Source organism: Passer domesticus, chromosome 3 (assembly GCF_036417665.1).
Source record: "Passer domesticus isolate bPasDom1 chromosome 3, bPasDom1.hap1, whole genome shotgun sequence".
NCBI lineage: Eukaryota > Metazoa > Chordata > Aves > Passeriformes > Passeridae > Passer > Passer domesticus.
In genome coordinates, this window is record NC_087476.1 from 30,965,413 (window position 1) to 30,984,574 (window position 19,162).

The window sequence follows — 19,162 nt, forward strand, 5'->3', positions numbered from 1 at the left end:
CCGGCAGGAAGCGGGGCAGCACCGAGCAGCCCCGGCCCCCTGCGGGGCCCAGCCACTCGGGCCTGGCGTCATGGCCGGGCCGGGGCGATGCGGCGGCTGGGGGAACTCCCCGGGGAACAGCCCCCGGCCGGTTAATTGTATTTCGCGTTAGGGACACAAAGGAACGCAATCAGCGAGATTAGAAACGTTCCGTGACTTTCCCCGACCAGCTAAACATCACGGAATACGGAACTCCCCCTACCCCAGTAGGCTGCAAGTCTCGCAGAACCAAATGTGGAGAAGGAGGGGAAGAGCAGGAATTTCTGGGAGCTTAGTATGCCGGAATAAGAGGCCATCGTTTGGCTTTTTCAAAAATAACAACATTTTTCTGTTTTTGTTGTACCATTTAGAGAACAAAAGTCTTAGAAAACTTCGGCACAAAAATACAAATCAAGGCAGACTCATCTCCATCTCTGAAGTGCAAATGTATCAGTCACAGAAGCAATGAGGACGTGGGGTCTCTGTGCAAGAAACCCCGACTGCGAAAAGTGCCCCCATACTGTGTTTTCACATGGGAAAACCTGCAGCCCTGGCAAATTATTTTTAGAATCATGGTAATGAGGAGTCACAAAACAGCTCAAAACATCAGAAATAAAGGCCCTTGTGACTCCAGTGGATTTTTTCTGGTTTAGTCAGCTGTAAGTGATAAAATCCATTAAATATTCAACATCTCCTATACCCATTCAGGAGAAGTTAAGCTGAGAAGCTGAACTATCTCTGCTATTTTTAAATTATCTGCAAAGCTATGTAGTTCGTATTCTTACTCAGCTACGTTATATGCCTGTCAGAAATAGTTACTTATCCACAGACAACTAGAATCCATTTCTTGGTGTGCTCTTCAGGTTGCAGGTGTATAGCATGGAAACAGCCTCTTGTTCAAAAACAAACAAAATAGAACAGCATCAGCAAATTAATAACAATAAAAAATACCTCATGCATCTACCAATGTACCCTTCTACTTGCTTTCAGGTTTCTCTGAGATAAACCCAGCATCAAATTCATTAGAGAGCAGTAAACTTAGTATTTCATGGTTTGATATGGAAGTGTTTCCATGAGATATGGTATTTTTCCCACATGGAAGACTAAAAAGATGCATTTAGTTTAAAAAAAAATAATTAGAGAACATGCTGAATTTAGAATACACCTTTTACAAAAATAACCAGTTGCAGAGTAAAAACCTGAAAAAGGTTTAGGTATTAAACACTTTAAGAAAGGAGAAAAATAAATCAAATTCTCTCTCCTTTCTCTGTTTTTCAGTAGAGATTTGTGGTAGGGGTGTAGATAGAGATGGTTGAGCTTTCCTCAGAATTAACCTTCAGGGCCAGTTACTAGTGAAGACACTGCATGGTAGTGAAGACATAGGAAAAGGGCAGGAAAAGGAAGGTGGTCTGCTTTCTGGAAGTGGAAATGCATTATAGTGAAGTGGCTTGGGTTGAAGACCAAAGTGTAATGTTTAGCAAGAAACTTCTTTAGGGTCTTTTATATAGCAAAGACTGTAAACACAGTTAAAAAGCTTTATTTTTCAAGATGGTTTGAAGTTACCTACTAAAATGTGTATTTCACTGGGGGGGGGTATTTTTAATGGACTGATCTGTCAAAGAAACCATTTCATAAAAAGGTAGTTTTAACACTTCCCAAGTGCAGTCAATTATTTGTGCCTGAACAGGAAGAGGAGGAAGGAAATATGTTACTAATTTCTTATATGGTCCATACTCAACTGCATATTTCTAATTCTTTTAAGATACTTTTCTTAGAAGATTATTTCATAAATAAAGACTCTTAGAATCAGGCATTTCTAAAGGAAGTAATTTCTTCCAGGTATTTATTTTTTAAGGAAATATCAACGCAGCTGAAAGCTATGAAAGTTGATTTTGTGGTACAAATTTTTAAACATGGTCCTAGTTTAAGTCTACAGCACTTGTTTTCCCCCTCCATTTCATTAAATGAGTTTTCAAAATAATTCTATTATTTCCTCTTTAGTTTGACCAATACATCTTTTTATCCTCTCAATAATTAGTGTATCTGTTCATGCCCACTCTTTTAGAAGAACATTCCTGTTATCAATCTCAAAAATATTTGTACAGCTGGGGAGCTTCTGATATATGAGTAGCCTCAGATAATACAGTGGAAATGCATTCTGAAGAATCCTCTCAGCTAACACAAACAGGCCTACACTGCACTAAATCCTGTTTGCAACCAGCCTGTTAAAATTTCAGATTTTATTAATTTGGTAAAACGTACCACTTTAATATTAATGTTTAGGAAGGAACAGAGAGAAGAGATTTCGAGAAGTCAAGGATATTTAGGCATTGAAATAGGGCTTATTCAATGCAGACTGACTTCAGAAATAGGAGGACTTGTGGGCAAAAATTACTCCTTCTCCTTTGATCACTGGTGAGCATATGCTAAACTGAAATCCTATGTCCACATGTCTCCAGTGCAAGAACACACAGAATGCTCTAAAGCATTTGTACTGTAGGAACCTATACAGAAACCACCATTTTAAAATGGTTTTGAATCTCAGATCAAATGATATTAAAATAAAAGTCAGTATCTAAGCCACAATCTAGCTTATATGTTAACTGGATTTTGAGTTCACAGAAGCTACTGCAGCATTACTTACATTTTAGCATGTGCATCCAGCCCATACAGAATGGGCTGTAAGCTTAGAACACAGTCACAGCCAGTGAAATCATGCTAGGAGATAAAAGATGCTCACAGAGCACCTCTAAAGAATTTTGACTCTGCCATATACACGCGGGTATTTTTTTGGTCAGACTCGTGTAAGCAGTGCTTATACAACCTATTTCTAGCTGCAGTGACCAAGGTCATTGAGGAGTGTGGGCAAACAGACTTTATAAGGGCAAGACTCAAAACACAGATCTGATAAATGGGTATATCAAACTCACTATATATGAAAGAGGCACTAAGATTTCTTGAGGGCACTTTCAGAAAGTGGTGGAAAAGCAGTCCAAAGTTACTAACAGTAATTGGTGATCAGCAAAACTGGATTCTGGTACACAGCACTATTCTGTCATACAATTAGCCTCATACTTACTGTGAAAGGCTTTCTAGTCCCTATATTACAATTATCATGGTAAATACATTCTTCCAAAGTTCAACATAAACTGTAGCATGAGCATACAGCCTTACTTCCAGCTATAAGTGTTCTTTAATGCACTGGTTCTTAATAGCAATAAAAAGCACCTACATCTGTTACAAACCCCTTTTTCATACATGATCTTAATACTTACTACCAGTGATCTTAATACTTACTACTAGTTTTTACAGTCATCTGCTTACAAAATAAAAGAACAATAGAATAATGGTGTTATTCATATATTAACAGAATAGACAGAAAACCTGCCTAAAAAAAAGGTTTAACTGAACAGGCTGAGGTGATCTAAACTAATTGAAAAACACTGCTTTTGAAAGTTACTTAGCTCTGTGCAAGGAGCTGGCATTTTTATATGAACAAAATTGCTTGCAAAAAGAAAGAGACAACAGTAAATACACTTTAAGTTAATGTCTTAGTAGACAGTACAAATTAAACTCCTCCATCCTTGGGAGTTTAAGACTTGGACTAAATAAAGTCTCCTTGTCTGATCTCATAGCTGACCTTGCTTCTACATTCACAACAGAAGGTCTTACAGTAGGAGGTATAAGACAGTGGACTTCAAAACTATTGAGAGTATCACTGGGATGAACAAGCAGTAACAATTTCAGAGTCTTCTGAATAGATTAACAAGAGCCTCTTTAAAAGTCATTGTTGCCCCTGAAAGAAGTTTCCTCTGGGAAGTACTGCCCTTGTAGTTACAGCATTTATAATACATGATGGACTACTGGCTTAGGGGATAGCCTGCTTTAAAAAAAATAATTAAAAAATCCTTTGGATAGTCTTTTCAAATCATACTTATCCACAGCACGGGAAAGCTCATTTATATTGAAGGTTTAGTACTGGCTGAACTGTGATACTGAAGGTTTAGGATCAGGCAGAGTGGTCAGATCACACTGGGCTGTAACCAGAACTAACAGTTGTATTTAAACCCCATGTGCTGTTTTGTGGAGGTCTGCATTTGTAAGCTAGAAAATGAAAGTATTTGATGTAGAGCAGAAGTGTCCTAAGCAGAAAAAAAAACTACACAGGTGGCTGCTTTTGTAAGAGTGTTCTGGAGCTAAACAGCAAATGGGCAGATACATGCAGGCACAAAAAGTAACCCTTCGCTTGCAGACATCTGACAAAACTCCATATACCTCATTAATGCTAGGCTAATTTGCACCAGCTGATGACCTGGCTCCAGGCAAAAAGCAGAATTACCAGACACTAATGAAGAATAAAGGTGAAGGGCTGACAAAGTAACCACCATTATGGAGGAACAACATAATTTGTTAGTGTTCTGTGGTTTTGCATTAGTATTTTCCAACAGCAGCAAACAGGCTAATTTCTACTATATCTCACCTCCTTTTGGACACCCTAAATGAATGGTAAACCCTTCTAGGAATTCAATTCAAAGAATACCCTAAACAGAAGCATTTTACATGCATACATACATATATAGATATGTAAATAGTGCATTCTGTGTGAAGAAAATGTCAGTTACTGAACCAAAATCCACTGGGTGAGGACTTTTGTTCTGAATTTATCATGAACCTCCAAAATTCCATTTTAAAACTCTGGTCTCTTCTGCTAAAAATAATTTTGCCAAAAGCAACATATTCATCCTCTTGTGCTGATAAGTCTGTGACAAAACCTTTAAGTGGGACCTCAAATCCTCACCCATGCATCTTAGGATTCTTCTCTGAGCCCTGACAGCAATTCAGCTATGTTTGAATAACTTTGCTTAGTGTCCACTCAGGTTAATTTTGCTGCCCCTCTCACTGTAGTAGGTTTGGAGCTGGACTGTGCACTTTACAAAAAAACCTGTGAATTCCCATTGTCATCTTGTGGATCCTGTGCATTCTCCCCTTTCTGTCTCTCCTCCTGAACCAAGTAAAGGTGAGTTGTCAAGGAAGGAGACATTCTATTTGTTCATATAACCTCCCCTAGAAGAGGTTTATATGAATAAAGAACTCCTGAGGTGCAGCTTAGAGCTGCAAGGGAGAGAAACATAATAAAGGTGACTTTGGTGCAGACCAGAAAAGTATGCTCCAGATTGGAGCCAGTGGATGGATGGGATGAAGGAGGAAGAAGGCCATACCTGAGACTGGGCTAGTCAGGGTAACACAGATGTATCCAGCTGTTCACTGTTCACTCTCCCATCTTGACACTGCTCTGGTTTTCACTCTTGGCATCACTCTGGCCATAGGCTCACCTTCCACTGCAATCACATGTACATCTTTCTTACTCTGTGGTAACCACAGTAACCAGACATGCTGCAAGTCATGTCACTCAGAAGCCTTGCTCAGATTTAGGGAATATAGCATATGCCTGACATTTATTCAGTGAACTTAGATTTGAGACTACTGAACTTTGGAAAGGTTTCAGAGAAGAACTATAGGAATAAATATAGATCTGGAAAAGTACTTACACTTGGCCTGCTCAATCTATACTGAGTTTACTGAAAGACAGGTTTCCAGGATTCTGCAAGACAGAAAATTCTGTAAAGGAAGGATCACAAGTCTGGTTGCACACACAAGAAGGTTCAAGGCTGTTGATTGTCAAATTAAAGTAGAAATAGAAACCACTTATTTGTAATTGCCAGTGAGCTGTGGTACCAACTCGGCTAAAGCAGGAAGCCAACATAGGAAGAAATGCTCAATATTTAATTATGTTAGTTAAAAAAACCCCAAACACAATATAGGATCAAGAAACTGATTTGGGGGGAGGGAGAGGGAACAGAAGGGGCCATTTACTTAAAATGATATCTATACTTTTAGTTAGCCTTCTCTTAATACAGTCTGAAGTACTTGGCTAGCTATCTCAGAACCACTAGTGATTATTGTGGAAAGCTATGGAATGTGAAGGCTCCAGAACACTAAATAAATAGGAAAAAAATCAGGAAATTAATAAATAAAGAATAAAAAGAGAGAAAAACCACAAACAGGAGCTGGGCAGTTATGGAACGGTTGGTCTAATTTTAATTCCTGGGAAAATATATTGAAACAAATGAACTGATTTTAGAAGATACTAGGTTGATAAGTAACAACCCCAGACTTGTTAGGAGCTGACTGCTCCTAACAAACTGATCTTGTGTACTGTGACAAGTCTAACAGGCTCATGGATGGGAAAATATGGATATCATTTAACTGCAGGGAAGATTTGATGCTTTTTTATGGGTAACTTGCATAAGTAAGCTCAGCAAACTTTGGACAAAATAATGCATGTGCAGGAGACCAGCTGAAGATGACATGCTCAAAGTGCTTGCTATTATGACTACGAAACTGACTGGTATCAAATCAGTTTCTGTGAGCACAGACACTAATCCATCATACAAATATACAGTTATAAATACATAAAAGTATAATTTTAAATTACACATTTGGGGGGAAAAAGGATAGGGAACACCTCTGACCACTTCAGAAGTCAAGAACAGAAGTCAAGCATATTACTCAGAGTAATGTGGGCAAGTAAAGAATAAAGGGCTACAATAACTAGGAAATAAATTAAGGTTAATATTTGTCCTTTGTAAGGAACCGTTCACTGCAAAAACACAGGAGAAGTAGCAGTTATCCAGCAGTCCTGTATAAAAGGACCTGGGGTTAGAGAGGATCACTAATTGATCATGAGTCAACACTGCCATACTCTTGTGAAAAAAGCAAACATACCGAGGTGTATAAACAGAAGTGCTGTAAGATATGTAAGATAAACCTTTCACTTTACTTAGTTCTCATTAAAGCCTCTGCTGGGATACTTTGTCCATCTTGGAAATGAAGCTTCAAGATCATATCTAGAGGTAAAAACATTGCAACAGATTCTGTGGCAGCTGGTGGAACCCCCATCACTACCCAATTCCTTAAAAGCACCTAAATACCTAGGAAGAATGGTTCAAGTATCAATAGTACTTCCTGATCTATACATACCCATAAGCCTCTTCAAGTCTTAATTTCCATAAGTTGATATTACTTAGAAGATCTGTGTAATCAAAAATTAATTTCTTATACCATAAGTCTTGGTATAATAGCTTGGTAAGGAGTCTCCTTGACCTCAATGTATCAGCTGAAGGTTAGTGTCCTTAGTTACAAGAGTAAATCTGAATGGAAATTCACAAATATTTCAACCAATAATCATGCATCTTGCTGTATAAATTACATCTTTCACACTAGAAGTTGAAGTACATTTTAGTGAAAACTAAAAAGATGGCATAATATAACTAAGAGAGGTGTAGAAGGAAATTGAATAATCAGTCCTAAACTCTAACCAATAAAGAGTGAGGCTAAAAATGAAAGATGGGAGGAAAAATTTTATATCACAGACTCATCCTGCCATTGCATATAGCAGGTTATATCAGAGCTGTTGGGAACTGAGTACATTCCTGGCCCTGGATGTTATAAAGCATTCATTCTGTACTAATTTCTTATCAAAATGAAATGCTGAAAAACATGTTTGGTTTCTCCAGTAGTTTCTGAACAACACGCAGAAGAATGCTAAAATCCAGTGCACATGACTTTCCCACGGGCAGCAGTACCCTGGCAGGATCTATCAGCCAAGCAGCATTACGGGGGAGGTCACTCCACATGCTGCTGCTCCTCTCAGTCCCTTCAGAAACAACAGCTGTGGCTCTGCAAGGCAGTCGTCAGGGGAATGGCATTTCAGAGGTTAAAAGCTTGTACCACACGTTGTATAAAAGTAGACTTCGGCCCCTTTAAACCCGGAGCAGGTGTTGAGTCAGCTCTTTGCACTGAGGCCAAATCTCACAAGGCCAGGGAGCCAGGGCTCACAGGACATCCTGTCCGTCCGGCTCCCATGCCAGAGGATAGCGAGGGCAGACGAAGGGAATACGAACTGTAAGAGCCTGTGGCTATCCCACAGCCCAGAATTAAAGTAAGTAACTTAAAAATACAGTACGGGTTAGAGAAGATTGCGAACTGGTTCATACCAGCGAGTCATGTGTTACTGTCCTCTGCTGCCTGAAACAGGAGCACTCCTACTCAGCAGGAGACAGCCTGTGCTGCTGAAGCTGTGAATGGCACTCAGGGATCCCCTTTGTGCAAAGCAGGAAGAACTAGGAGGTCTATCTCAGTTACCGGGCAGTCTCCATGGCACACTCTGTGCAATTCCTAAGGCGACCTGAAGTGAAAAGCACACTCTGTTTTAAATTTGCTATGCTGTTTCTGATTTAGCACAGAGGATATTAAATCACTGCCCAGCTGTTTTATGTACATATATTCTCATTCACCATAGAAAACCTAATTTTGTGTACACACTATGTACAGGTAGGACTACAGTAATAAAACATATAGAGGCACACACAAGTAGTGGCTCCCCCACCACTCCCATCTGAATGGGGCCCCTGACCATCTGAGGTAGGGGTGCATGTGAGTGAAATGGCAGTTGTAAAGAAATGCTGCTTTTTAGAAAGTAAATCTTAATTCCTTGTCTAAATTTAGCTCTGTGGAGTCATCAGAGACAAAGTGAGGTATCACTATTTATGGGAAATAGTTTATACTTGCTCTGCAAGCTAACGCGGTCCAATTTACCTCCCAGAGCTGTGCAGTGAGTCATGAGACCCAGCAACATTCACACACCCATTTGCACCACAGAAGCAGAAACTCTGGCTCACTTGCTTTTCCCTTTCCTTCTGGGATATTCTTGAGAAACAGTCAGAAACAGTTCAGAATAATGGTATTCCTATGAATCAGATAGTGACTGGTGTGGGTAAAACAATTTGCAACATAGAGGCTATGAAAAATAAAAACGAAAGTCTATTCCGAACTTAGCATTTAATTTCTTTTCTTTAGCATATATCCGAGTACAGGAATTTGAAAGGTATTGCATGTCAAAGCTCAATCCATGCAGCTGGGAATACCTGCCAGAAAAATTATTTTTCTCCTCTATCAATCCAAAGATTTATTGCATTGGATCTAGCACATTTTATAGTTGAAAGGGGAGTGGAAGCAGTGAAACTATTCACAAGAAAACTCTTCTTTTTTTCTTTCCTATTCAATCATCCAGTTGACCAAATTAATTTTATGGCCACGTGATTCACTGATTCAACCCACAGGAAGTAGGACATATCATTTAGGTGTCAAGGCTCAGTTACATCAGCTTAGCTACAAAGTGAAATTGCACTCTCATTTATTCTCTCGACTAAGCAATTATAACCATCGAGGCAGATCTAGGCTGTGTCACATACTACACGCATTTCTCAGAAGCCCAGACCTGCAACTCATGCTTAAGCGTTGTGAAAATACACTTACCTCTTTCAAAAAGATTTGAATATTTTTCCATGGCAATTTAGGTTTTTCCACTACTACTCTGAAGTATTCATTATTCAGCAGAGAAGTCAGTGGTAATATGCACTAAACAATTGTAATTTACAACTTCAGAAGTTTCCAATAATACTGAATTCTCACTGTGTGCATGACTAGGTAACATCAGACCATTTTAGTCATCTTAATGTGACCCTAATCTTGTTGTCTCTAATCTCTGAATTCTGAGTTCTGAACCACAAAATGTGTGGATTTTTTTATTTTTTGGATTTTGCTTGGATTTTTCTCTTTTTCTTGCTATAATACGTACAATGCCTGCCAACAGGGGCTGCGTACCCTCTCAAAGCATACAAGCAACAACAGATAACACCCAGTTACACCTATTGATCTGTTAATGGCAATATGCAACAATTACATTGCTTCATGTATTATTTGCCTTCTATTCAATTCTTTTAATATGTTAAAAAATATATTAAAAAGTTATCACCCACCATTATGTATTTATGCTGCGTTTTGATATTCAGGAAACGTCCCTGTCCAGCCCTGCAGGAGCCACCCTGGCAGTCACACTTGCCCACCTGAGCTGGCACTAAGACCCCTTCGCAGCTACACCCCACACTCACAGTCACACCAGGTTTCCTCACCTGATTACCCAGGTCTCCCATTGCAGAGTCTCAGATATCCAGCTCCTTTAAAGTAATTATATCATGGTGCAATAACTAATTATCAAAATAACAGCTCAAGCGGATGCCTCCAAGGAAGGACCCTGAACAAAGCACTCCCTGGACTTCTATACCCTCACAGTCCAAGCAGGAAAAATCCTGGGGGTTGTCAGCTCCTGCCGCATCTGTCAGTGTCCCCTCCCGTGCCGGGCACAGGTCCCCGGGCCCTTTGTTGTGCAAAGGGTCGGCAGTTCCCGGGCTCTTGCCTCGGGCTCTCCCCGCCCAGAGCTCAACCTGGGCTCCCACTGCAGCTGCTCACCGAGATACCTGCACTGAATGGATTCCTCAGCACTGGCTAAGCTAATGTACACATCCTTTAAGCAGCAGTTGTCAATATGCTGTCGTCTATATTCTTAGGCAGTTTTTTAAAAAAGTAATCAACCAAGTATACTTGACATTTCAATTTTACAAATTCCCTTCTTCCATATTTTCTCTTCCTGACAATTATCAAAGTTATATGAGTCCAGTGACTGCCTAAACCACTGCCTAAGGTGAGGGTGGAGGTAGGGGTGGTGAGAAAGTACTGAAAAAGAGATAAACCAGATTTTTTTGGGTTAAAACACCAGCTGCCTCAGGGCTTCCTTAACAGCATGAAAACAAACTATGACAATAATCTGTGCCATGGCTTTGACATTATGATTTCAGCCAAACCAGCAGTTTCCAAACTGTTGCAATGCATCTCCAGTGTGTCCCAGAATGGCAGCAGTAGTGCCAATACAAAGTGTCTCACGTACTTTCTCTCTGATGAGGCTTAAAGGAAAGGAACTCAGACCACGCCTGGAACACAGGCAACACCTATATCACATGTACCAGAGGGTACATGCTCCTGTGATATAGGGACATATCAAGTTACCCATTTGTGAACATGACCAGAGTACTCATTTTAAATACAGAAAGTGCAGACTAATTCAAAGTGAAAGAAACCACAACCTGTGTGAAAAAAACCCAAATCTGTTTTTTGCAGTGCAGATTACCAGAGATACCCAGCAGAACACACAGTACAGCACCCTCGTCTTATATTAGTGTAAGTGTAGGATGGTTTGAGGTGGCTCTAGCCAGAGGGCCACCTTCTCAGAACAAAAATTGCTGCTGCTGCCATGCAGGCAGCAGTGAAACAGGTTTTCAGTGGTTATTAAGGTAAGCCATGGTGATTAAGCATGATTTATAATCCTGTCATTCTTACGACATGCTAGGAAAGTCTCAGTACAGAAATATCCACAAGGTTTAAAAAAATGATCTGTCATCACCATACTTGAGTGTTGGTATACAGTTCTCAGTTACCTTCTAATAGGCACGTCAAAGGTTTCAAAATAGACACAAATTTCCCAGAGGATGAATTATAAAGCAGGTCTCATATTACTGCAGCTGGTGCTACAAGTAATAAATGTATCAGTATAATCACATTTTTTCTGGTTAATTTGAGGCATATATAGTTTCTACTGTAATGATACATTTGTTGCAAATATAACAGAAGAAGCAGACTTAAAAAAAAAAAAAAAGCACACAACAAAGTCACTATCCTGAGCCCTCATCAATCAGACAAGAGAAAGCAAGAAAAGCAAGAGCAGGGAGCACAGCCCTGCCTAGCAGGAAGTAATTGTTTGCAGTGAAAGTGAGGTGAAATGCAGATGTAAATGTAAAACCACAAGTGCAGTGATTTTAAGGTTTTCACCTCCACAGCTTAGTGGAATAAAATAACAGAAGGCTTGGTCATCAAAAATAAAGACAAAAGAAGTCAGTCAAAATAAATTCACTATTTGGCTCTAGAAGTGATAAACTTAACAAAACTCCAGTGCAGGTAACTCACCTGCACTGGAAATTGCTATGAGTAACACCACTTGCAGTACACAATACATAAACTTCTGTCTTTCAATTTCTTCTTCCTTACCTATTAAGCAAGATAGCTTAATCCAGTGTACTTATACATGCCTTTTCTCCTATTTTATACATTGCTGAATGTTGTTTTAAACGTCAATAGCTGCAATGTGTGGGTGTTAACTATGTAAGCAGTTATAAAGAAGAATGACAAGATTGATTCACATTCTATACAAAAAAAATGTTTGGATACTGTTTTCCTTTGTATTTTGAAATACAAAGCAGAATTACACTGATTTGAATAGAATTATAGTTGCTAGTTTGTCATTTAACTGAAATGGGCTAGACTTGCATCACCATACTGATATCCTTAAAAATCTGTCACTTTTACCTTTCTTTTTTATTATAATAAATGCTGAAATCACTTTTAGTGCTGGGTGTCTGGTCCTGTTTTTAACAGAAAACACTGGGTGCAAAGACTAGTTATTTATATTTCATTATTATATCATTAATATAGCCAATACATTTTTGACTATTACCTATTTAAGGTAATTTTCATCTGTGAAGGAGTCAGGTAGGTCTACTCAAACTCATACAAGGGCACAACTACCACTGGGCCTCTTCCCTTTTGAGGATGGTAATAAGGGTTAGGGTTCAACGTGAAGCCATTTTCATTTAAAGCAAAAGCTCCAGGACACAATTACAGCTGGAGACAGTGACTTCAAACAAACTGTGAGAATGGAGGGGCCTCAGAGGATTCTTTGGGCCATAACTGAAGCCCGTTTGGGAAGTCTTGATACTTTCTTTACAAGTAGTTAGTTCTCAGATCAAAATCACATGCAGTAAAGGTACTATGCAAAGAGTCAAAATATTTGATTGACTATGCTAACTGGCTTGCTGATATTGAGATTTTTCAGGGATCAGCATTCTAGAAGAAATTATTTTGATCCCATTACTTCAAATTCTTTTAGTGGTTGATCTGTATCATCCTCTATGCCTTCTTATCATGTGAGCTGCCCCCGGGCTGGCTGGTGGGAGAAGCCGTGCCGGGGCAGGGGCCTGCCATGGCTCCCCATTGTTGCAGAAGCATGCACCAGCTCAGCACTGCCCCGCTCCCTACTCTAAATCCCTGCTTTTGTGTTCCCTCGCGGCCAGAGATAGCTGCTCTCAGCAGCCTCCTTGCCTGGAGCACTGAGACAAAGAAATGTACAACTGCACAGTTATGCTTCATGACTCAGCTGAAAAGACACAAGTCAAACAGCAACTTCCTCAGAACAACCAGAGCTGAATATTAACCATCCATCTGTGCATGCTGCTGTGACTTTGCGTCATATTTTGTGATTCAGAAGAATTAAAACACACACAGAGGAAGAGGAAACCCGTAGAGAGCTTTATTTTTATCTTCTGTAGGAAGACATCTGCCTTTGTAAATGTGTGTTTGTACAGGCTGCACATGCTCTGAACAGTGAAACTTTCATCTGGGCTTCAAAGTGGCACACTTACTATTTAACTTTCATTGAGTAGAAGCAGACAGATGGATTTAGTTTGGAATTTTGTTTTGGTCTGTTGCTTTTTTTTTTTTTTTACTATTAGATCCTCAGTTAGAAGTAAAGCCAGCTGCTCATAATTGAATTCCAGCAATTCAAACTGGTTGCTTGCATTCTGACTGCTTGTTTAATACAAGTTGGTATTTCAATGGTCAAGAGTAACCTTTGAAGTTAGCACCCTGTTAAGAGGAGAGCTGGGGGAGGAATCAGCTTCTGTGGCTTGTGATTGTCTATGAACATAGATGAAGAAGACTGCTGTGGATTGATTTTCACAGCCTGCTTCAAGCAAGAAGGGATAATTTGAATCCCAAGAATGTTGCAATGCATGCAAAGTTACAGATATCTATGACATCTAAGCTTGAGTGAACACACTTCACACACACTTGGGGGTAGTGAAAACCTCAGTTGCTGCCCAGCTCTAGAAACAGTTCTGCCCACAGATGCCCATTTTTAACATTAAAGATGCCAGCTGCACACAGGCAGCTACACAGGCCTTTGATAAACAGCTCCCTGGTACCCCTGTTTTCTTTCTAAATTTTTCACATGCAGTCCTTATGCTCAGGGATCGAGGATCAGAGGACTGACAAGGTGGGCTGTTCACAAATGTCGGCCACCCCTCTTCTTTCAAAACAGGGAGGAAGTGTTGATTATTTGATTCCACCTCCTAGCCCATCTGTGATAGAAAAGGGAACAAGGCTGATTTCCACCTTCTACCTGCAGGAATTAAGCCTGTGTCTCCCATGACAGGGAGAGGTTATGCCTGAGACAGAGAACTGTGGGTTCTGTTGCCGGCAGCGTGCACTTTACCAGTTTATGTATGACAGCATAGCTTTGCCACTTGCTATTTCCTCTGCAAATCTGGCTTTACGTCATACTACAGCAAAAAACCTTAGCAGATGCTTAGCTCTCAACAGCTGCTTTAAGTACACTGGCATCAACACGACTCTGCAGAGAGGTGTTAAATTATCACCACCATCCCCGTGTGAATATGCTTCCACAATGCGATCCTTCTCTACTGCTGTGTGTATCTTGTATTCAACACTTTACTTTCAAAATCATGCAGAGGTGCTTAGCAATTCTACCAACTATGTGTTAACAAGTAAAATATCTTGATTTCCATTCTCTCCACAAAAGGGCTTTTAAGCTTAAGCAGAAACTATTTTCACAGCAGAAAATATCAATGTAAGTAACTACACTGGAAGCAAATTCCAAAATATGCTCACCTCTAAATACAAAAGAAAAAAAAAAGACAGACTGCACTAACTAAACAACATCCCAGACAAGAAATTAAGCCTTTCCATAGCCACTCCAACTTATAGTTCAACTTAACAGCTGAACCAGTTATATAGTTATGGATATTTTTAAAAGTCCTTCAAGCAGGACTCTTGCTTAATCTCCCTCAAACAAATATACGAAAAACTTTTCTTTCCCCCCCATCAGCAGAGATTGTTTAAACTTGTAAATACAGAAGGCATTCTTGTTCTCCATGAAGCCCAGATGGCCAGGGAAAAAGGAGTGGAAGAAAAATAGTTGGGGTTTTTTACTTCACATTTCCCCCTATCCTCCAATCAAAACCAAACAAACCTACTGTCTGCTTATCTATTGACTCTTCTCATCCAGTAAGATGATTTGGAAATAGAAGATTAGTCATTTACTGCTAGAATACTTCAGAAGGAGAGGTAGAAAGATCAACAGAACCATGTTTTCCATCAGAAAACATGACAATATGTCTGAGCTAAGCTTATTAAATAAAGCTTATTAAATAAAATTTAATTTAATATAGGAAAAGACCAGAAAAAATTATATATTCATCTCCTACTCTGAAGCAGCCATATGGAAACTTCTGTATACTACAAAAAAAAAGATTTTAAGAAATTTCTTTAATGAAATTTCCTTCCAAGAATTATCAAAGGCTATTACCACTTTTCACTCAACTCTATAGCAAATGCAGCCTTTGAAGAAAGGAGAAGGCAAACAATTTTGGCATAATAAGCCACACTTCCTTTCCACTGTTCTACCTTGGGCAACTCCAAGGCACCTTCACTTTAAGTATGTTACCACCTGGTACAGGTTATGTTGCAATAAGAGCAAAGTTTCCCTTGTTCTGAAGTTCATCTGTGTTCACTTGAAAATGTACACCAATTCCTGAACCATCTTTAATTATCTGCTAGCTGAGCTCCCATGTTTTGTGTCTGATCCAGGCCTGAACTCTACCTGAACATGCAATCTTAGTAAGTGTACTGCAGAGAAATGAAAGTCAATTCCAAAGTTTGGAGCTTACACAGGATATGGAAAAGTAACACATGCAACTCTTTTAGGACACCACTTATTAACTGATAAGGCCAAACAGTTAAAATTTCACAAGGAAGTAACTTTCCTCAAAGAAATGCAATTTTCACTGGATTGAATTATGACTCCTTTGAGAACTACATTGGCCAGATGTATAATGGAGCTTCTTAGCAATTACCAAGTGTTATGTCAAGTCAGATCAATGGTGTTACACACAATAAAACCCTGGTTTCTGTGTCAGGGATGTGAATCACACAGATGCAGCTTTAATTTAAAATGTATGACCAACCACTATTATGCCAGCTTTATGAAGGAGGATAAGAGGAAAGGTTGCAGTGGGATTTAATTGGGTCTCCAGTGTCCCACTCAATAGAGTGTTATTTTATCCTCTGGCATGCCTTTGTGTGCTCCACCTCTGCCATTTGCTACACAATGGGATTTAAATAACTGCTGGTGTCTTCTTGCAGTTCTTTTTCTGGCTATTTGAAACACACAAAATGTTAATAACTAACACCTTAACATAAAACAGGTCCTGGGGGCTACAGGCAACTGCTGGGTGAAGAGCAAGAAATTCAAATAAAGAGAACTCATTGTTTTACTCTAGCATTTAACATGGAAACTTCTGCAACAGACTATATACATCATATAAATTGTAAATAAAAGAACCCTTCCTTAAGCTATATTTGAGCACTATAAACATATAGTCAATTAGATACAGAATTGTAGAAATATTAATACCTGTAGTATGAGTGAAGCATGAAGAAGGCAAATCAGCAAAGCTTTAAATTGGCTCTATCATGTTCTGATTAGTTAAATAAATGCATTTAAGAAAAAAAGGCTATTATATTTCTTCATATAAAAGAGACCAAATAGGAGGCCACATGAGGGCCTCTTCATACCTTCAGGATTTTCTACTTTGTTGTTGGTGAGTATGCTAGTGCTAGTGTGGTGATTTCCTCCCCATGGGCACAGAAACAGCAAAATGTATTAATATCAAATCATTAATGTCACATTATATCCTTTCCTTAGCTTCAAGGCAGACATAACTTCCTCAGGATAACAATTTGGGCCAGTATAATGGAGATATAAATAATTTGGGCTTGTATTAATGGAGACAGCATTTTTACTGACAGGTCTCAGAAAAGGATTTGACCAACCTACAACCGTTTGAGTGATAATTGCTTTGATCAATTTGATGTGATTTAATTGATCTTAAATAATGTAAATTAAGAGTAGACATTCATGTTTTTGAGATACAGGTGCACAGGAGAAATGGGAGACCCTCTTAAAATGCTACTTACTGTAACAGTTTACAAAATACAGTAGCATCTTTTAGTTGTGATGGTTGAGCTCCAAATATGAAGGAGGAAGCTTAAAGTTTAAAAACAGGTCTTTTTTCTCTAGGTGAAGCTCTACGTGATCTAAGAGAAGATACTACCTTTCCACACAGATTGTATCTCACTTATCTGTGGGATGTATAGGCTTCCTCACCCATGGTTTTCCTTCCTGGCAAATGCTAAAAATATTGGAAAACCCATTAAACTCAAAGTGTTGTTCATTTGTCATGGAACCAATCATTCCCATACAGCAAAAGAGGAGAAATTGGCAAATAAGTAAGTGACTGAGAGGAGAAGCCAGAAAAAAAGATACATCACAGGAACAATTCGATTTCTGGGAAATCAACCAAGATAGCCCTTTCACAAAGCAAATGCAGTTGTTACCAGTTACAGAGGAAGATGTAGAAGCACCATGCACAGGTGCCTGTGTATTATGGTGAGTTATATGAACCTTCACTAGGTTAGCATTCAAAAGACCTACCTAAGTTAACTCCTATTTTTGGATGTCAAACACTTTGGACTTCTGTAAGGTACTTGACTGATGCTTTGTACCCTTAGAACAAAGAAATAGTGAACTGTAAACCACACCCATTACTTTGTGGCATTTCATCTTTTGCAAAGCATGAGGAAGACACTTTGTCAGGCTGTGAGAGACCACGATTCAGACCTCAGGCAATACCCATGTCACATGCTGTAAGATATTCTGAGAAGTTAATCCATCTCTGCTTCTAATGTTGATAGAAATTTGCACTAAATGTTAAAAAAAAAAAGAAATTTAAGTGGAACTGTGTCAGAAGCAGATATTGAAGAGAAAGCACTTAAAAATACCTGACAACACTAAGACACGTTCCCAAAGCAGTGGTTCAACTCCTGCTCTGAAATGGGTGAAATCTCTTTTTGAACTGACTTCCCTCATTCCAGGTGGACATCCTAATCCGAGGGTTCTTCATGGAACAGAGAGCACAGCTTCTTACTCTGGTACTTCTGATCTGTTAAGGAAATGCAGCAAGAAATAACAGTTATGGGATTGCTTCAGGAAAACAGTCACCACAAAAAAAGGGACCAATTTCTGTCAAGATCCTGTGTCACACAGGTGAACTGAGACAAGAGGTGTTCAAACCCCTTGTTACCCCAGAATAAACAGAATATGAGAAATGTCTTTGAACAGATGAAACTGGCTGAGAGAACCATGCAAATACTAGTGTGGCAATGCAATAAAAGTATATCATGATTAGCAGAAAATATTTTGACAGCTTTTTCTAATAGATTTTCCTTTTTGCAAGCTTGATACAGAAAGATAACACTTAAGGGGTTTTTTTGAGATATTCTTGTTTGTTATGTGTTAAAAGTCTCATTCAATCAAGAAACCCACCCCATATTTTGATACTTTCAGAAATTAAATCAGAAATAGCTGTATATTAAATTCAGTGTAGCCTATTGTCCACAACTAATATAAAGATTTATAGCATTTTTTCAGTCCTACTTTCCAAGCTGACTTAGAAATTGCATACTTACAGAGTATGCAAAATGAGTCATAATGGTGCATTAGATGAAGCAAAAAGAAAATCTAGCATGCTGTTCCAAAAATTTCTGGACTGCTCAACTGCTGATACGTCTAAAATTAAGTTTTAACCAAATCCAGTTCAGACTCATTTAACTGATACAGGGAATGTCTACATACACTTCTACTGCATCTGCACCATTAAGTATGGTTTTTAAAATTTTAATATTCAGCTGAACAGTTTTCAAGGAAAAAGACTAAAAGCACAGGAAGTAAAAGACTAAAAGCACAGGAACCTCAAGTTTCTGACTTCAGAACAGGTGGAATTGCAGCCCTGTCCATATTTTGCCCTGATGACAATCTCTAGAAAAGCAAAGGCATAAATTAATTTAAATTATATACAATCTTGTATTTTTTTTAAATTTTCCCCCTTCCTTTTTAACCAAAGATACTGAAAGAGTGCAAATTTCTTTTTACATAAAATGCAATTATTACTTCTAATACAGTGTCAGGTGGAAGAATACTTACCTGTAAAGCCAGACA